This window comes from Macrobrachium nipponense, chromosome 21 (genome assembly GCF_015104395.2).
Source record: "Macrobrachium nipponense isolate FS-2020 chromosome 21, ASM1510439v2, whole genome shotgun sequence".
NCBI classification, from domain to species: Eukaryota; Metazoa; Arthropoda; class Malacostraca; order Decapoda; family Palaemonidae; genus Macrobrachium; species Macrobrachium nipponense.
In genome coordinates, this window is record NC_087212.1 from 71876107 (window position 1) to 71898683 (window position 22577).

The window sequence follows — 22577 nt, forward strand, 5'->3', positions numbered from 1 at the left end:
CATGGCAGAACTGACTGCAGGACCATTTTACTCTCGCGTCATCGACAATGTTTATTACAATTAACGGTTGTGTACAAGGACTAATATAACTATTTTTATTTCTTTGTGCATCACGATTAGGGAAAATATGAATTTATTGCAATGAAAGATATGTCAGTTGTTCATTTATTATTCTGTTATTATTTCAAGTTACCTCATCCCTGAGTTAGCACAGTGAAAAACAAACTTTTTCCCGAGTGATAAAAAATCGCACATGTGAGGTGACTATTTAGTTGAGAGAAATAGTTAAGTCCATTAAATTTCATCCTTGTCACGGATACTATCTGTCTAGTCTAGGTTGAGCCCGCCTTCTGCTGGCATGGGATCTTGCGTTTCAACAGCTCACAAAAAAACCGACCCATGTGAACTTGTTCAGAGATTATCTTCGGCCTACCTCCTTCGGAAACTGAAAATAAACCCAAAAGTACAAAAGGTACAGTAGTTGTCACAGTGCCTTCCTTGTAATTTATCTGATGTTTCAGTTATGTTCACGTAGTAGGTACTGTAAATTGACGTTTATTAGTGAGGATTAAATTCAAGGGAGATCTTCGCCCATTTAGAAAAAATTGCAAAAAAGTATTACTTTAAATAAGGGAACATTTTTTAATAAAAGACTAATATATGGGATAGCCTAATAAAAGACTAATATATGGGTACTGTGAGTAATGTCCCAGGTAAACTTTCTTGACTAGTTGACAATCTTACATATTGCTAATTCCTAATTAAAAGGCAATAAATTAAAAATTTTAGGGCAACGAGAATCAAGCAGGCTTATATAAGATTTATGAGGAAAACAATTATCACTAAAAGTTGTTCAGTTAGAGAATTATAAATATTATTCGAATTCCGACTGGAGACAATTTTGGTAGGACGGGAAAACTAATACAAGGTAACAAGGTCTTCTCACGCGCAGGATTAAGAAGGGCGAGGAGATGGTTAAGAAAAGTGACGTCACGTGATCTACTTGCTTTCTCCCGTGCCCAAGCTCTGTCCAAATAGGAAAACGTCTCGCCTGTTTCCTCGTTGTCTCTTTTTAATATTAAAATTATTATTTATTATTTTATGAAATTAAAATACATGTTGACCATATTCCTTTCTATACATATGTTTATCCAAATAATAAAAACTATAATTTAAAACGAGGAAAACATTTATCACTTATGATACAACTCACACTCTTAAATACATAAATACATAAGGTTAACAATCACGTAACCAACTTTTTCAATTTGTTTGTCACTCTTTTTGAGAAGCTAATGACCCTATTTAATCTACGAATCCTGAAAAATGTACGGCAGCGAACAAAAAATGTAATTACATAATCTGAAGGTAATGGAATGCAATTGCTTATCACATCACTTAACTCGTTATATCGTACCTTTTCCTGATTTTGGATATTTTTCCCCGTGATAACAAATAATAATTTTTTTCTATCGATTTTAAATATCCAAAAATTCTGGTCGAGGTTTCATTATCTTTTCATTTGATCTACTTATAGTGCCAACCCATTTGCCATTCATCTCCTTCAGTTGCTTTAGTTCTTAGAAAGTCATACTCGGGGAAACTTACAGGCTATAAAACCACCCATGTATTGGAAGCCTCCTTCCTCCATGGCATCTTCTAACGTTTCTTCTTCAACAGTTTTGTCTTCATTGTCATTCTGCTATTCCTCCATTGGCAAACAAAACAATGTTGCCAATTAGCTTAACTCTTTCTGAAGAGAAGTTTCTTCAGCCTCACAAGAAGTGCTTTCTTTAGTTACCAAGTTGAAAAATGAGGCCTCAGTCATATTATGGCTAATACAATTTTCCTCATTGTATTTTTCGTCTAATAGAGTCTTTGAATCATCAAGGTTTGAAGTTCATGTTTTTTTTTTTTTTTGTTTTTTTTTTTTTTTTTTTTTTTTTTTTTGGTTTTGGTTGTTTTTTTTTTTTTTTTTTTTTTTTTTTTTGGTTTTTACGTTTTGGTTTTTTTTTTTTTTTTGTGTTTTTTTTTGTTTTTTGTTTTTTTTTTTTTGTTGTTGTTTGTTTGGGATGGGGGGGGGTTTTGGTCGGTTTTTTTTTATTTGGGTTTGTCCCTTGGTGGTAACATGCATCCATTTGCCATATACAGCAAAACAACGTGCTCTAGTCCATTTTGATTTAACATATAAATCAAAATGTATGATATTGCAAAATTTTCAGTTAATATCCCTAACAAGTTCGTTAGAGATCTGTAAGATATTCCAAGGCCTTTTTGAAAAGGTAAAGGTCTTTGCCTCCCAGAGTTTTTATTCTTCTAGATAGGTGAATCATCTCCTGCAACGCTTTGTTTTTGTTTTCTGCATTCCGTGAAGAATTTCTAAAGTCACTCTTGAATAAATCAAACAATTTATCAACAAGACAAATAAACTGGCTTGCACTTTCCCACTGCCTATCCACAGTCAGACATTTTTCTCTGAATTTCACAGCCATGCGCTTCATACTTGTAAGTAAACCTTACATGCTTTTCAAATAGTTTATGAGTTGTCATTAGAACACATTACTTTTCATAATTAGCTCCCTGACCCACTGCGAGCAGTCCTAAAGTCCGATAACATAGTAGATCCATGGTCCAAGAAAGTGGTTTCTGATAAATATTATCAAGTGAGGAGCATCGGAAAATTATCCGCTGGATTAGCAAATGTTGGATTAGTTATGGTAATGCCAATCGAATTCCACAACGTTATATTTGCTGCCCCAAATCATTTATCATATCAACTAGTATAGGAAATCCAGCTCTCACTACCTTAGTAATAAATTAAAATAGAATTTTATTTGTATCGGTGTAGAAATTATAATAAGTAGTTTCCAAGGTCTGACCTTTGCACATTGCACTTCTGATCTAGGTTGATATAAAGTGTATGCGCCTTTATCCTAACTCCATCTTTTTGCGATACTGCACTCGTCATTCATAGGAAATCTCTGAAGAATTTCTTATTATTTTTTTTTCTATTTTCAAAGTACCTGTTTCCTTCACAAGAATTGGGCATATCGCTCAAAACTGTCACAATTGCAGCAAGAAAGAGACAAATATGAAGACGCTATTACAGACAATATCAATATCAAATATACGCTGCGTTTGTTTGATTTTATTTTTAAAATGAATTTTTTTGGCATCATGCCAAACACTGGGGCTACTAAGGCCATTCAACGCTGAAACGGAAATTGACAGTAAAAGTTTTGAAACAGGAGGAAAACCTTGCGGTTGCACTATGAAACAATTGTCAGGAGATGGTGGACAGTAAGATGGTAGAATGAGAATATGAACAGAGGTACAGTAAAAGGAATGAAAGTACTTGCTAGGGGCCGAAAGGACGCTGCAAAGAACCTTAAGTAATGCCTACATTGCACCGAATGAGGTGCACTGATGGCACTACCCCCCTACGGAAGCTGTGTTTGTTTGTTTATTCTTGTTTGAATGGTGCTTTTACGTTGCACGGAACCAGTGGTTATTCAGCAACGGGACCAACGGCTTTACGTGACTTCCGAACCACGTCGAGAGTGAACTTCTTTCACCAGAAATACACATCTCTCACTCCTCAATGAAATGGCCGAGAATCGAACTCGCGACCACCGAGGTGGAACGCCAACACCATACCAACCACGCCACTGAGGCGTGTGGTTGTTTGTAAACGAACTGATTAATCAGGACTGTGAGTAGATCGCGTGACGTCACGACCTCTACCTGCGCAATTAGGACCAATAAGCGTTCAGAATTCGCTTGAGGTTGTGAGGTTTAGAGAGAGAGACAGGTACTGATAATCTATTTACTGTTGTTGTTTGAGATTAAGCTGGCCTTGTACCAGCACGGGCTCTTGCTCCTATTTACAGGTGAGCTCAGGTTATAAACAGGTGTGCAGACGGATCTATAGTGCGCGACCGACAGACACAAAAATGACCCGATCCGACCCGGATTTGTGTTTCTTGACATGCTAATTTACATGAATCTTATTTGCTACACTGAGTTAACATATATGAATGAAATGTCGGCGGCAAGGCTGCAAAGTGCGTAATATATTGATATGAGGTACAACGCGGACAAGAAAACTACATCTGTACATTTAAGCAAAAAGCGTTGTCCTTACAAAGTAATGACGTTAGTATTCTAGCATTCATTCTTATTGTGTGTACGAAAATTATCCGCTTATGACGTATATTTTCTCTATTGATAAATTATAATCCAATACATACTATCCGTTTTTTCGTTCGGGTTATTCATTAATTACTGTTATCGTCTAAATAGCTCTTAATTTCTATCAAAATTCAAGTTTAACTAACAATGAAAACCGAGGAAGTAGATCACGTTTATATATTTGTATGATTCCTTATACTGCCCTTCTTGAACATGATTCTCAATCATTTGTAAATAAACAATTCATTCATACGATCTAGAGCCGCTTATTTAAGAGCACTCTATCATTCCTCTCTTAGCAATGGATGGCAAGGAAAAGCTATCAAATTTCAAGAAATTCAAGAATATAGACATTCAAACCAGTGACAGGAACGACATTATTGAATTAAGGACAAATGTAACACGGCAGAATCAGTTTAGGGCTGCCACTCCTGGGTTTTTAAACCCAGATCTGGGTTTCTGGTTTTTTTTACTCAGAAATCTGTTTTTTTTTTTTTTTGGCAAAATTATATTGAAATAAGATTTTTTTGTAAATAACATGTATCTATGGTCCTTAAGTACATAATATCAACAAAGACGTTGCAACTTGCAGAGGCGTATATATATATATATATATATATATATATATATATATATATATATATATGTGTGTGTGTGTGTGTGGTGTGTAGTATATATATATATAGATATAAATATATTATATATCTTATATATATTATATATATAGTTATATATATATATATATATATATATATACTGTGAGGACTGGACTGGAATCAGACAAGGAGAAAGCTCTAACTAACTTTATTGAACAGAGACGGCTGTATATGAGGCAGCAGTGTGGACAAAACGTAGTCTGTCACACACGCACATACAAAAAGGGACGGAGCTCCCACTGTGATTGTTTCTTCTCAGCTGAAAATATACATATATCTTCGTACAGAGAGTGCATTTTTACATATATATATCGGCGGATAGGCCATGAAATCCTCTACATTTTAGCATATGATATAAAAAGTATGCACAGAGGAAGGACGGACATTTGGCGAAATGCCGTCCTTACAAATACTCCGCCCCCCCCCCCCCCCACCCCCCCGCCAAGACAATGATTATGTAATGATTGTTGGCTGATGGTCTGCGGAATCTTGCGGGGGCTGGAGGAGTCTGCGGGTTCGAGATTCCATCCATCGTGGGGCGTCTTCTGGGTCCTCATCATTCAGTGAGTTGGGAAGCAGGATGCCGCCCCCGGTGGTGGGCCTGGGGAGGTTTAACTGCTTTCCTTGGGGGGCCCCAGCGACGTCTGGGGGCATTGTCAGATTCCGGCGAGGCTGTGTTCCGAGGTGGTGTCCTGCAAGGACCTTCTGCAGGGTCAGCTTCGTCAGGAACGACGGTGGGCTTCAGTCTGTCTATCGAGACCCAGTCCTCGCAGTCGCTGATCGAGACGAGGAATGCCTTCTCCTCTCGGCGGATGACGCGGTGCGGTCATCGGTAGGGTTTTGTTAAGGGCAGGCTAGCAGGTGGGTGGGTTCCGCATGAAGACGTACTTGCAGGAGTTCAGGGCCCTCAGTCGGAACTGGTTCCTCCTGTCAGTGTAGGTCTCTTGGTAGGGAACGAATTTCTGGGTGGCTGGCTGGAGTCTTGCCAGTGGGATGTCGGGGTCGTAGCTGTCGGCAGGGAAGAATTTACCTGGCACTGTTAGGGTCTCGCTGTAAACCTTCTCTGCCAGTGACAGGTCGCCTTTCACTCTTGGGGCAGTGTGGAGGCCGAGGAGGACCCATGGTAGCTGTGCCTTCCAGTCGGGGCCTGTGGAGCGTGCCATCAGGGAGGCCTTGAGGGAGCAGTGGGTCCTTTCCACCATGCTGTTGGCTGTGGTGTTTTAGGCTGTGGTCGTATGGTGCTTGGTCCCCATCAGGCGTGCCAGGGAGGTCCAGAGTTCTGAGGTGAAGGCAGTTCCCCGGTCTGTAGTGATGTCGTCTGGCACTCCGAAGTGGCTGATCCAGCTGGATAGGAGGGCTTCGGCTCAGGTGTCTGCAGTGGCTTCTGACATCAGGGTGGCTTCTGGCCACCTGGTGGATCAATCGATCACCGTCAGGAGGTATCTGGCACCACCAGACGGGGGAAGGGGCCCGTTGATGTCGACGTGGATATGCCCGAATCTCCGCCTGGGTTGAGGGAAGGTGCCTATTCCCGATTTGGTGTGCCTTCTTGTCTTGCTGATCTGGCACGCGATGCAGGTCCTCTATTCGTGGCTTCAGCAGCTAATATCCAACACACCTTGTTGGTGTTCCTCTTTCAAGCTATTCAAGAAACCCACCACTTTTGATATTTCCTGTTCATTAGTCTTTTACACAACCATGTTTTTATTTTTTTATAATAAAAAATTGTAAACATTTAGAAAATATAATGACGTATGAAATACTGTCATTTGAGTATTATTTTACCTTCCAAAAAGCATCCATCAGAACAATCTCATAATAACTGTAAGACATTGAAATCCCGAACATGAGGAGGTGTGGGGATAGAAGGATATTTATAACAAGGTGGGGGTTAAAGGTGATAGGGACAGGTGACATTGGGTGACATTAATTTAGGTCTTGATGGGTTTGCTTATCAACATTTATAAGGTAATGATAGTAATACCTTTACTGATAGCAGTTAATATCAATGATTCTAAGTCGTCATCACGACTGGCACATAGTATATAGGGTTACTGAGATCATCTTTGTATATCTGGTTAATGCCTCACTATCGTTTACGTTATGAATCCTGGTTCTCCCACGAGGTAACGTGCTACACACAGCCATGGATGAGCTGTATAACGCCAGTGGTCTGAACTGTCGTGTGTTTGCAGCCTTTGTGGAGGTTTATATGGTAATTACGATTATCTACACTTAGTTAGTCGAGGTCATTGTGTTTATCTATATGTTTGAAATAACTGTTCTGACATAATGTTGTGCACTATAATCTATGTATTATATACTTATCTATGTCAACGTTTGTAGTGATGGCGGCAGCAAACAAAGGCAACTCTGTTGAGCATATACCTCAAAGGCTGTAAACACGACTGTCAAGACCACTGGCGTTATATACAGCTCGTGCATGGCTGTGTGTGGCATGTTACCTCGTGTGAAAACCAGGATTCATAACGTAAATGATAGTTACAGACATTAACCAGATATATAAAGAAGATCTCAGTAACCCTGTAACGCTATGTGCCAGTCGTGATGGCGACATACAGTCATTGATATTAACTGCTATCAGTAAAGGTATTACTATCACCACCTTATAAATGTTGATAAGTGAACCCATCAAGACTTTAATTAAGGGCACCCAATGTCACCTGTCCCCCATCACCTTTAACCCCACCTTGTTATAAATATCCTTCTATCGCCGCACCTCATGTTCAGGATTTCAATGTCTTAGTTATTATGAGATTGTTCTGATGGATGTTTTTTGGAGGGTAAAATAATACTCGATGACAGTATTTCATGTCATTTATTTTCCAAATGTTTACAATTTTTCATTACAGAAAATAAAAAACATGGCTATTGTTGGGTTTGCAATGACACAACGTGCTGGAGACTGAACTTTATTACAGGATACTCGGGAGCCAACTGACTCGCAACAGCGTATACAGAATTACCAATAACGGATGCATGCTCGGCAGCGCATGGCCGAAGAACATATCGTACATCCCCCCCTCATGAATATCCTTATACATGGCAAAAATAAAAAGGGGAAAAATACAAAACATATCGTACATCCCCCCCCCCCCAAGAACATTCTTATACATGACAAAAAATAAAAAGGGGAAAAATGCCCTTAGATCAATGAGAAATGAGAGACAAGAGAAGAAACAAAAAATTAAAGCTAACTTCTCGATGCATACACAAAAACGAAATAAAATACATAAATTCTCTGAAAAGTAATATCAATTCCTGATGCAATTGCATACAAAAGATAATAACATCACTCTACAAAGTCTTTGAGCCACTTGGGTTTACCTGCGGCTCTTCTGGGCCTATCAACGACGTTGGGCTCCTGTGTGGTGCGTGTCCCCTGTTCTGTCGGGGTATGGTTTGCGGAGGACTCGTGCTGAGACATGGGCGTGCCAGAGGGCGGAGCGATGACTCTCAGGTGTCGTCTGTTTCTTTTTGACAGCCTGCCGCTCCCGTTAAGCTTGACGGTGTACTGACGATGGGGCTTTGTTTCTGTTACTATGCCAGTTCGATCCCATTGCTTGGTAGCTTGGTTTTGTATGCGTACATGGGTACCTAGTTCGATGGGCGGCAGTCTTCTGGTAGTGCCAGGGATGCGCATCGCCTCCTGCGACCTTGCCACTTGTAACTCCCTTCGACGTATCGTCTGCCTCCAATATCTGTCTACTAACAGGTGTCTCCTGGCCGTCGGTACCCCATCGCGCAGCTGGCGACCCGTTGCAAGCTGAGACGGCGACTTGTTAATTTCCCTGAGAGGAGTGTTGAGATACTAAAGTATCGCCAGGGCCGTTTTGTCCGACTCAAGGGCTCCACCCTTTAACGTATTTTCCCGGAGTAGCCTCTTCGCCGATTTGACAGCTGCTTCTGCCCTGCCGTTAGACTGGGGATACTGGGCCGACGACAGCCGGACCTTGACCCCCCCATCTCTTGAAGAAGGCCTCCATCTCCTCGCTGGCCAAGTTCGTGCCTCCATCAGTTGATATTTGTTCTGGGGCTCCCCAACGCGAGAAATATGATCGAAGGTGATTACTGATTTTGTTAGACGTGGCACCATTGGGGAAATGAGCCACTTCTAACCAACCTGTTAGTCTATCCGCATACACCATGTATACACTGCCTTCTATCTGGAACATATCTGCGACGACTTGCTGGAAGGGATATTCCGCAGGCGGCGTGTGTATCATTTCTTCAGGAGGCAGTGAGGGGGCATGTTCATCGCATGAAGTACATCGGGCGCAGCAATGCTGAAGGTCCCATTCTATTCCCGGCCAATAGACCGACTGCCTGGCCCTTCTAAGCATCGAGTCGAGGCCTTGGTGTCCTGCGTGTAGGTTAGCGGCGTACCGGCGGCGTAAATCCTCGGGTATAACCAAGCGAACACATCCTTGGTCCACTGAGTATGTCACCAGATCCTGGTTGATGGCTAGCCGGTCCCGAACGCTGAAGAAGGGGCGAAGGCAAGCGAGTTCTTGCGACTTCTGTTGGGGCCAGTCGCCCGCTGCAACCCTTGCAAGCAAGAGCTGATATACAGGGTCGTTAGATGCGGCGCTCCTGACGCAGTCTTCATCCAACACGATGATATCCGGTTCCAAGGCGGCCACGGTTGCACATGCCACTGCCACTTGAATGTCGTCCTCCAAATCCACGTCGGAAGCTTCGCGGGGTGCTCGCATGGTCGGGTACCTTGAAAGAAAATCCGCGGCAGTGTTCCTTTTTCCGGGCAGGTATTTCATGTGGAACTTGAACTGGAGTGTCTTCTCTTTCAGGTTGAATAATCTCGGGTTGATGACGTCCTTGAGGGCTCTGTCACCCAGCAGCTTGACGAGAGGACGGTGGTCCGTGATGATGGTGAGATTAGGACACCCAAGTAGGAACAGCCTGGCCTTCCGCAAGCACCAGGTAACTGCCAGGGCTTCTCCTTCTACAGGGGCATACCCAGCTTCAGAGGAGGTGAGGTGTCGACTACCACACAGGGCAAGGCGCCAACCGCCCTTGCAACAAAAGGGGCTGTCAGCTGACTGACAAATACAATACTGCTGAAGGACTACGAACCCGATACCTTCTTTACTCCAATCCGTCATTATCGTCGTAGGGCGTGTTTTGTCGTAATATGCCAAGCCGTCCTTGGCTAATTGACAGATGACCTCCTGTGCCTGCCGGAGTTTGTCACATAGCTGACTATCCCAGTAAACGTTTTTTCCAGTGGGCTTTCTGAGGAGGTCCCTAAAGGGCTCCATGATGGGCGCCGTTGCAAGGAAGGGAGCTAACTGATTCACGAACCCGAACCACGACCTAATATCCGTGATGGAGGGCTTCTCTGGCATATGGAATTTACGAATGGCGTCTAGTCGTTCGTCTGCGGGTTTGTATGAGACTCCCATCCCAGGTAATAACCGACGAAAGTGACCTCTCTCTTGCAGAATTTAAACTTCTCGGGCTTGAGTGTGATACCTGCAGAGGCACACGTTGACAGGAATTCATATACATGCCAGAATGCCTCTTCAATGCTGTGATCATATAGCAAAGTGTCATCAATGCATTTATGCTTTCTGGTGATGTCTTGCAGGGCATCATCAAACCTTTTAGTGTAGGCGTCCGACGCCGAACAGTGACCCATGGGTGTTCTATGATAACAGTATCGTCCCCATGGAGTGATAAAGGTCGTAAGCGGGCGGCTGTCTTCGTCCAATTCCACTTGATGGAAACCCCAGTGGGCGTCCGCCGTAGTCTTGTACGTATGAATGGGGATGCTTGAAATCATGTCGAAGGGTGCCGGTGTATGATGAGTTTCCCGAAGACAGTGGGCGTTGAGGCGCTGGAAGTCTACTGTGCGGCGAGGTTGACCCGTCTTCTTGGCGACAACGACCATCCTTGCACACCATTCCGTTGCATCCCCACTGGACTGGTTCTATCACGCCCTTCTGAACGTCCTCGTCAAGTTGAGCCTTGACCTCCTCTTCCCAATGCTTAGGGATTGTCGTGGGCGTGTGACAGGCATAAGGCATGGGATCAGGCAACAAATGGATGTGGTGCTGCTTGCCCGTCATGACAGGTAACGGTTCCCTGGTTGTATTAAAGGTTGTTGAAGAGAAATGCCGTAATAACCACTCCTCAAGTCTCGGTATATTCTCCTCCACAGGTGGGATGGGTAAGGTAGCTGGCTTCATTGTCTTAGGGGAGTTAAGCACATCAGCTGATGCAACGAGATGGTAGGGGTGAGGGAAGTCAGGGGGTACTATTCCCAGCTCCTTACAAGCATTCAGCGATATATAGAAGTTCTTGGCCGTCGGCACAAAGTAAACCTCCTGCTTCGTGCGTCGCCCACCTATATCAATGAAGCATGCCGTTGATCCAAGACATCTCACTCGGAGATTAGCTACGTCCCTCAGACCTGTTCGCGGCTGCAACTCCAGTGAATTTATTTGCAGTCTTGAGAGAATCGTGGGTCCGGCAACGCAGATCTGTGCTCCTGTGTCTGCTACGACGAGTGTGGATACTGAATTCCGTTTCTATGGGAAATACAAGCCTTGATCGTGGGTGGGGGGAGAGGTGCGTGTCTGCAACAATCGCTAAACTCGAGGCAAGCGGCGCTTTCTTCGTATTCCTGCAGCATTTCTGAAAGTGCCCTACCTTTTGGCACCCGTGGCACATCATACCTCTTGCTGGGCACGACGCTCGACCAAAGGGATGGCGCCCCCCACAATTTCCGCAACGCTTCACATTGGAATTGCCGCGCAAACACCGAGGACGTATGGCTCTACGTCATCATGCCTGTGACGTCATCACTCGAGGTGCCAGCAGACCCCCTCTCACTAATAGCGACGCGCGGGACACTTTCAACATCTTGGCGTGCAGCTTCGAAAGTGCAGCACAGTGCCTGAAGGGCATCTACACTCTTAAATGTCTCACATGCCTGAAAAACATGCCTCTTTAATACAGGGTCACTGAGGCCTACCATTATTTTCCGCAACAGCATGTACTCTATTAAACACTCCCCGCATTGGAACACTCAAAATCACAGTCGGTGGCCTTCTGAGCACACCTCGAAAAATAGTCGCTCACTAATTCCTCGCGCCCTTGTGCGAGGGCAAAGAATTCAGACCACTGAACTGCCTGATTCGACGACCGCAACACAATATTCCCGATGGCGTCCAGAGCCGCGTCTGGGGTGAGGGCATTCCATTTGGCATCTGAATACCGAGCGTCCAGTGCACGTTGCAACGCCGGTACACAGTTGAGCCTAATGTGCAGGACAACATCCTGCGGCGGGAACTTGTTAAGGTGAATCCAATACGTCATCGAACGTCTCCAGGATCTGAACGCTGCCGAAGACATTACCGCCTCACACTTCTCAGGGGCAGCAGAGACAGGAACTTTACCGGCACGTGCTCCTGAACCGGGAAGGGCATCCTGAAGGGAACGGATGGCACGCTGCTGGTCTGCAAATAACGTCTGTGCTTGCATGACGGCCTGTGACAAGGCCCTTGGCATTGCAGGTGAGGCACGCCTCGGCGTGGCTTGGGGTGGTCGACATATCTGGGGCATGGCTTGGTCCTTATCCTACTCACTGCGCCATGTTGGGTTTGCAATGACACAACGTCCTGGAGACTGAACTTTATTACAGGATACTCGGGAGCCAACTGACTCGCAACAGCGTATACAGAATTACCAATAACGGATGCATGCTCGGCAGCGCATGGCCGAAGAACATATCGTACAGCTATATAAAAGACTAATGAAAAGGAGATATCGAAAGTGGTGGGTTTCTTGAATAGCTTGGAGGGAAACACCACACCAACAAGGTGTGTTGGACGTTACCACTGAAGCCTCGAATAAAGGCGGATTGAGTGAGCAACGTGAGATAGAGGGTAGGGGGTGGCAGTGAGGGAATTGGGGGGAAATGGTTAGCTGAGACGTGACCGATCTGACCAGGTCTAAAGATTGTCCCCAAATAATTTGAGACTAAATATGTTATACACTTTTGCAACACCTATGTAATTTATACCCCACCATCATTATATCAATACACCGATGCACACATTTCACTGCATTTCATTTCACATCATTTATTTTCACAAAGAGTTTCGGAAATGATATAATAAATATTCTATAATATAAGAAATATAGCAAATTGAAATACTTTCTATAAGTAGCCTAGATGGTTGTGAGGGACGGAACCAAGTGGCCCATCACACTCAAATACTGGTAACTCAACTTAGTTATGCCATAAATACAAATCCTGTAGTACTAGATTAGCATATCCAGTAATGTGGTCTTACCATAGATTAATTCATAAAATAATATCCTTACAAAATTGATGCTTTAATGACTTATACAACCCACGGCTACAAAAAATGGTGTGTAACATCTTTGTGACCAGATTCGAATATTATTGGTAATACAGGTAATTATAGTCCAGTCAAACTAGGGCACAAATAGATATAGCTTAGCACAAGTTGGTAGAAGACGCCATTTACGGTTTTGTGGTTCTGCGCCACATCCAAATAACATAAACATCTACCATTATTTAAATAGTCAATCCAGGCGATATAAGACGGAGGACAGAATGAGAGAGAGAGAGAGAGAGAGAGAGAGAGAGAGGGGGGGGGGGTGCTTATAGGATAATTAAAAAGGATATTTTCCTCTGAATAATATTAATATGAATAGTCAGTTCCAACAATATTTAAGTGGAAAATGTGATAACGATTAAAAACAATACGATGTGATAAGATTTCATAATAATTATTTTCCAAAAAAATATATGATAAAATGTTTCTTAAATCAGAAGGTCTCAAGTATATCTGTCAGATTAATAACTAAACAGGAATAAAAGCTCTCTCTCTCAGTCCATATATATTTCATTCAATATTGAATTTCTTTGCGTGATTACCGTAATTTCCCTCCTCCTCCCTTTCGAACCATTCTAACTATGTACTGGTTGTTTGAACGTCGGCCACTTTCAGGGCAAGAAGGGCATGATCTCACCGAGCCAGGCCTGGCGGGGCGACACCGCTTTTGTAACTGGCTGTACATAGTGTCATGAAGCCTAGCCCAGGGCCTGCTGCAGTTGTACGTGTTAATGAAGTATTATAATGTTATTTACAATTTCATTGTATAAGAATATTGTCGCGGGAGGATTTTCCCTCACCATGACATTACGATACGAGATTAATAAGACTACTAGTATACATATACACTTTTGTCAGTCTTCTTTACCTAGTCTTCAGAACTCCTGGACTAGATCTCTGGACTAGATCCCTGGACTAGATCCCTTGCAAGGGATGGATAATCATTTGTATTAATAATTTGGTAAAACAGCCAAAAAATGAAAGGGTGGACCGTTTGACGTCCTCACACTCGAGAGCATTCGTGATTCTTACATGTGTTGCTAGTGTTACCAAAATGCAGACGAAAGATTCAGGGCAGCGTTCCCATACTCAGAGTGAGAGAAAAACAAACAAGGGACTGGCTACACTGCCACACACTCGGTGTCCACAACAAAAACGAAAACATTTCACAGTTCCAATCACTTTTACATCAACAGTGTAAAGATATTAGAGGAGGATGATGAATCAATTCCTAAATAAATCACTAATAATTAAAGGAATATTTTCCCATTACAAAGCTTTTATCTCGAGGAAGAATTGATTCATGTCCACTCTAATATCAAGGACAACTTTTCCTAACGGAACAAAACAGCTTCTTAGATGGGTCTGTGATTGTGGAAAACAGGTCTTGTACAGTAGAAACAAGCAACGATCTCAACTAGAGACTAAAGGGGCTCTTGCAACAACATAACACAAGGATATACTTGAGTACTAAATGGGGACACTACCCTATAGGTGTGCGTTCTATACAGCTTTCCTAATAGCTTTGTCTAGCCTAATACTGGGGTTGGATTGACTCCACTTACACAGGATGTCACATCACTCTGAAACAAAAGAGTTCTCCACATGTGAAGACAGAATTTACTCCTATTGAGGCGTCCTAATGATTATCAAACTCACCAGAGCTCTTGGCTAGAAACGATTCTAAACTTGAATCTCAAAGGGGTTTGGAAAGTGGTGTACTCTATCCTCTAAGGTGTACCAAACAAGTACTACAAGAGCAAAACTCTGACAATTTCCTATAATACAAGACCCATAAGACCACAATTGCATTCCCAACCAGGGCACTATGTGAATTCTTGTACAAAATGTTTTACATTATACCTTTGTTCATTACTTGGAATGCGAGACGTATGTGGTGTAGACATTATGGATGGTTGAGTGTTATTATGTTTGGGTGTTAAGTGTTGTATTGTCCCCTGTATGTCAACCAAATTCTGGTCCAAGTCCTTGATTTGATTTGTTAAATCTCCCACTTGAGACCAAACGTCCTGGTAGGATTGAGTGAAGCTCTTAACTGTCTGTAATGTTTGTTGTGTTTCTTGTTCTAACTGAATTAGATCAATATATGATTCATCAGTTCCAGTTGCCATTGTTATAATATTTCAAACACTTACATATATAATCAAATAATAAAATGTAAACTACATTAAGAGACAATACCATACAATCCGTCACTATAGAAATAATGAATGTGCATGTAAACAAGTCATGACCTTAATCAGACAAAAATCAACAATATTGTATAAAGAAATGCATACAATATGACAAAACATTATAAGTGACCTACATAATATATATAGGCACAGTGGGTCTGGATCAATAGCACTGGACTACAGATCCAACACAGCTGCCACCAAATGTCGCGGGAGGATTTTCCCTCACCATGACATTACGATACGAGATTAATAAGACTACTAGTATACATATACACTTTTGTCAGTCTTCTTTACCTAGTCTTCAGAACTCCTGGACTAGATCTCTGGACTAGATCCCTGGACTAGATCCCTTGCAAGGGATGGATAATCATTTGTATTAATAATTTGGTAAAACAGCCAAAAAATGAAAGGGTGGACCGTTTGACGTCCTCACACTCGAGAGCATTCGTGATTCTTACATGTGTTGCTAGTGTTACCAAAATGCAGACGAAAGATTCAGGGCAGCGTTCCCATACTCAGAGTGAGAGAAAAACAAAACAAGGGACTGGCTACACTGTCACACACTCGTGTACACAACAAAATCGAAAACATTTCACAGTTCCAATCACTTTTACATCAGCAGTGTAAAGATATAAGAGGAGGATGATGAATCAATTCCTAAATAAATCACTAATAATTAAAGGAATATTTTCCCATTACAATATTAATAATTATAATATTACTCTTATTCTTACTTTTACTATACTGCATTTGTATACAGTATTGATGTGTCAATTGTCCTGACTTAAACATTCGGAGGCTACCATACATTTTAGGACAATTAACTCAGACTAGCCTATATATACATAGGCTAATGCAAGGGTACATCATAGGCCTAGGTTATATTGTAGGCCTATTCTTAATTGAACAGGTACTTGATGTCGGGGACAGACGAACCTTCATTTTTGTAGTTGGGTTGTAAGGACGGCATTTTAACCAACATGTCCGACCTTCCTTTGTACATATCTTTTCATTATATACCAAAATGTAGAGTAGTTCATGGCCTTCCTGCCGATATATATATCGCTAAAAAATGTATCCTGTGCACTCAGTAATATGTATATTTCTAGGTGCGAGAAAGCACAATCACAACAGGAACTCCATCCCCTTTTGTAAGTGTGCGTGACAGACACTGCATTTCCGTCCGTACAGCCTCCTTATACACATCTGTCTCTGAGCAATAAAGTCAGACCCAGATCGTTCGCCTGTCTTCCAATTGGTGAACCCAGTAGGAGCTCTCTTTTCTTCTGATTTGCGGACTCGGACCTGGAGGGGTCCAGGTTTTGTGACGTCATTCTACCTCCTCACTGTATCCACTTTGCATCGATCCTGGAGAGGTCTGTCGGTTGTGACATCTTTAAAAACAAATCACCTGCAAAATATCGACCTTTTACTTCTGCTGCAAACATCAAGTGACCTGCAAAGTATCGACCTTTAAACATCAAGTGACTTGCAAAATATCAAATAACTTACGGGTAACTGGCTGCTCTGGGAGCAAGAGACCTTGCTGGCATAAGGCCAGCTTAATCGAAACCAATCATCAAGCAATAAAGTTAGTAAGAAGCTCTCCTTGTCTTAGTCCAGTCTTCACAGAGTTGAGGGAAAGGCTGGCTCCCGCCAGTTTTTTTTTTTTTTTTCTTTTTAATATTTCCTCATTTTAACAGTAGGTGGATACATTGTGAAAACAACTTATTCCTAATTTTATTCCTTCCATAATAGTTAGAACCAACACAGATTCTGATACTGGTTCTTACACTGGACCCTTCTGGTTCCCTGTAATACAAACAGTCAACTTAGGATGGCAATCTTGTGCCAAAGAGCATGCAGTCCTTACCCTAGGCTATGCTGTACTCTGGCCTAACTTAACAGTTACATTACACAGTTAGTCTGACTTTATATGCATAACATAGGTGGAATTTAACTCAAGAATTGAGTTTCATAAATATATGGAAGACTAATTCACATCTTAGCCCACAGTTGGTGGTACAATTGCAACCACATGCAAACTCAACATAGTGCAACTTACGTAACAGTACTATAACAATTCATGGTAATTGACGGTTATATCAAACTCAAAATTTAAAGGAACACTATCAAGTGTTTTGGCATCATGAACATTATTACTACGTATGCTTGATCATAGACAGTCTCAACTTTGAGTGGCTAACTTAACAACTTAATAAGATGAAAACCAATTCAGTTTCCCAGTCTACCAATTTTCATGGGTACCGTCATAAATTTTAAATGACTGATTTCCATCATTACATCATCAATAAGTTCTCAAACCTGCTTGTATGCAGAGGACTCGGCTGAATCTCATCTGCCATAACACTTGAAGGTAGTAGACTATTCTTCAATTTTACCTTGTCATTTTCCCTGTATACTTCAAAGTTATACTACAACATTCTAACTTTAAAGGTAAACTTTACTGACTAGCTAGTCTACACTACTAACCTACAAATAAAATTTACCAACTAGCCAGTCTACCAGGGTTTATCATCAAATAACAAAGGTTTCAAATAGTTCACATGTATCTTCCTTTGTCTTCTTCTTCTTTCTGGTGTTTCAATCACATAAGTTCTATCATTTAACTTCTGAATTATCTTGTAAGGACCTTGAAATTTATTAGTGAGGGGAAATCTCTTGACAGATAAGAACACTAACACTTGTTGACCAACACTAAAACTTCTTAGCTTAGTCTTAGCATCATATCTCCTTTTCATTTTCTCTTGACTAACTTTCAAATTTTCTAAAGAGAATTTTCTAATCTCTTTCAACCTTTTCACATATTCACCTTGGCTTTCCTCTTGGTTTTCTCCCCAATTTTCTGCAAGAATCTTCAACGCTCCTCTAACTTCTCTTCCAAAAATCATTTCATTAGGTGAATATCCCATACTTTCTTGATAAGCACTTCTAACTTCTAACAACATTAATGATAAACCAACATCCCATTCTCTTCCTGACTCAGAACAATACTTTGTCAGCATACTTTTCAATGTCTGGTGGAACCTTTCCAAGGCACCTTGAGTTTCTGGATGATAGGCAGTGGATAACTGTTGTTTCACTCCTAACAAATTCATCATATCCTGGAATAACTTTGAAGTAAAGTTTGTTCCTCTGTCACTTTGTACTATTTCTGGTATACCAAACTTTGAGAAAAACTCCAAAAGTTTTTCAGCAACTATCTTGGCAGATATGTTTCTAACACGGATTGCTTCTGGATATCTTGTCACAGGACACATTAATGTTAACAAATACTCATTTCCTTTCTTTGTCTTCCGCAGCGGTCCAACCATATCTATAATCACTTTGCTAAAGGGTTCTCCTCTAACTTCTATAGGTTGTAGGGGGGCTTTCTTGATGGTTTCATTCGGTTTTCCAGCTATCTGGCAGGTATGGCACTCACGACAAAACCTGCTAACATCTTTGTGAAGTCCAGGCCAGAAAAAATATTTCATGATCTTCTCCACAGTCTTCCTGATTCCCATATGTCCAGACTCATGGGCTACTGCAACCACTTGCTTTCTCAACGGATATGGAATCAAAATTTGATGATATTTGCCCCATACAGCATCTCCTGGTATATCTGTAGGTCTATACTTCCTCATCAGCAAACCTTCCTTCAGATAATAACAGGTAGGAGTTTGTTGCATCTCTTCTCGATCAACAACTCTGAAGAACAAATCAGTTAACGATGCATCCTTCTTCTGCAAGTCCATTAGCTTCTCTCTTGTCACTTGACCAACTTCAAGGGTTGAATTCTCAATATCTGCTAACTCAGCTACTGTAGTTTCACTACTGTCTTCAGTAACACTTTGACTACTCGGAGTCTCTTCAGGAACATCAGGTTCTTTTTCATCGTCGTCGTCTTCTTGGGAAATCTCTTCTTGGTCAGCACTATGGGAAACATCACTTCCCTGGAACAATTCTTCTAAGCACAAAGATCCTTCACTTGATCCTTCTTGGGTGTGTAAATCCTCAGTTTCTTCACTTGCAGTCGTAGTCCTCTTCATTCTTCTGGTAGTTACACAACTAGGAAACAGGTGGGGGTTGTTCTTCTCCGACTCTATTGTAGGACTAATCCTCAATGGTTTGTCTGTCACTACAGGACAAGGAATAAATGGCACACCTCCAACTTCATTCCCCAACAGAACATGTACACCTTCCACAGCCAGTGAGTCCTTTACAGCAAAATCAACATTCCCTGTCACCAATTCACATGACAAGTGTAAGCAGCATATAGGAGTTACTTCCTCTCCTCCTATACCTTTCAAAATAACTGAATCTACTGTGAGACTCTTCTCCAACTGAGGGTGAGAACCACTTACAACCACATTATGGTTACTCCCTGTATCACGTAATATCTTGACTGGTACCTGCACACGTCCTTCTTGAGTTGACAGTATACCCTCATAGATATATGCTAAGCCACTCACTGCTTGAGGTAACATTTCCACTGGTTGCTAAACATTCAGCTTGTTTAGTTTCATTCTTCTCTGGAGTCTGATTCTTTCCCACACTGCTCTTCGTAGTTTGTTTCACCTGGTCACCTTTCACTACTTGACCAACTGGCTTTGACTGCTGTTGATTCCGGTAACACTCTTGACTGTAGTGTCCTACTCTTCCACACTTGAAACAGACAACATTAGGTTTCTGTAACTGTCTTGAAAAACTGGATGAGGATTTCACATTAGCTTGCTGAGTTGTATTACCTTGGTAGTATCTTTTGTAGATTTCCCATTAAATTTATTCCTGTTATTTGGATAAGACTTAAAACCTGGGCGTTGTTGACTCTGGTACTTGACATTGTAATTACGTTTACTACTAATTATATTGTAATCTTCACTCAGTGTAGCAGCTTTGTCAAGTTTCTTCACCTCTATCTCTCTCAAACAGGCTCTTATATGTTCAGGAATTCCCTTAAGATACTGTTCAAGAACAAGTAACTCTTCTAACTCATCAAAAGTTTTAAATTTAGCAGCTTCTAACCAACGTTTGAAACACCTTCTCACTTTGTACGCATAATCTAAGAATGTTCCCTTCTCATCTTTTCTTAAATTTCTGAATCTTTCATTGTAGTACTCTGGGGTCATCTGGTAAACTTGTAGCACACTGCGTTTAAGTACCTTGTAGTCTTTACACTGATCAGCTGTTAATGCTAGATGAGCACTTCTCCCTTTACCAATCACGACACTTTGCAGCAAAACTGACCATTTATCTTCTGGCCATCCCATACCTGAAGCCACTTTCTCAAAGTGATAAAAAAACTCATCTGGAGCTTCTTCAGTAAACTTAGGGATTAACTTCTGTACTCTTACTACATCAAATACAGGGTCTTGATTACCTTGGTTAGGGTTAGACAGTGTTACAGGTAAAGTGGATCTAGCTCTTATCAATTCCATCTCCCTTTCATGTCTTGCGATTTCTCTTTCCTCTTTTATCCTTTCTCTTTCCTCTTCTGCTGCTTTTTCTTCTTCTCTTTCTCTTCTTTCTTGTTTTTCCCTGTCTATTCTTTCTCTTTCAGCTTGCATTCTCTCTTTCAGCAAGCACTTTTAGATTAATCAAATTCTTTTCTGCTTCAGTGCATCACTTTTCTCTTTCTTTTCTGCTTGCTTATTCATAAGATCAGCACGTGCTACATTCAAAAACTCTTGAGCCAATTCTAACTCATCTTCATCAGTTATTCTACCAGAGTTTATCTATGATTCCATAGCAATACATCTTATTTGTGCCTTTACCATACTAGTAGACACATAACCATCACATGCCACTGCTAAAGTGATCCACTGTGCCTTAGTCAGAGTGGTTTCAGATAAAACTTGAATGAAAGAGGCCGCTAAAAATTCCTGAACTTTGAACTGAGCCATTTTCCTCTAAGTTATCAACTTGCAATTAAATACAATAAATGCAAAACAAAACTATATGGTCACTCTCCTAACAAAATATATCCCTAACACCACCAGTATGTACATACTAGAGTGATAATGAAATCTGCTTTCCCTGGTCTCTGGGCACCATTAAATACTTGTGACGAAGTGTCAAGTATCTGGTTACTACACTTACCATTCATTAATTGTTACGTCACAAAAGCCAGACACCTGAACCCTCATCACAGGTACTAAACGACTGAATACTCTAAAGGCAACAGTAATCCCTTAACAACTTACCAGTCATCAAAACAGGTGTGAGGTAATCTTGTAAGTAATTAAATTAATCAAAGGGCATCAATCCAACGACAACTTTAAAAGTCTAAGTATTTCCCTGATTTCAGAAGTCTAAGTACTTCCCTGGTTCTATGTCACTTCAAGTTAATTGAAGGAAAACAGATCGATTACCACTCTATGTTTCTACCTAACATCAATATAATCATATGCAAATATACTGGTTAGAAATGAAAAGACTTTTAAAAATTTTATATTCAAAATTTATTATTAAACTCAAAATTTATAAGTGAAATTCACAATATCAGGGAAAATTACTGTTACTTGAAAACAAAGTAAAGTTTAATTAATTCAAATATCAATTAAGTAAAATCAAATCAAAATTAATTTATCACAAAATTCAAGAAAATTAATTCAATCAAAATTCAAAAGTGTTAGGCAATAATTGAAATTTGAAAATTAATTCACAAGTGCTAAACAACAATGAAACTTGAAAAGAATTCTAAGTGTATGCAAATTAATTCACAAGTGTTAAATTAAATTAAATGGGCATTGATTAATTAATGAAAATCACTAAGTTAATTAAATTGTGAATGCAAATGAAACAGAAAAATGTGGAAAATACCAAAAATCACTTCAAATGAATAAACACAAAACACAAAATTTTGCAATGTGTAAAAACGTAAATAGTTTTTCTCAAACCACTGTAACTATTCAATAGAGGGATCCACAGTAATATCCTTGTTTATCGAGAAATAATATATTTATACAAAGCTTAAAGCTTTCGTCCATCCTCCTGTGGACTTGATCACTAAGCAAATGAGACATGGTACTGGATGAAAGAATTCCAAATAAACATAAACAAACAGACAAAGAACATTAACAAGGTTAAAAAAATAATAATAATAATAATAATAATAA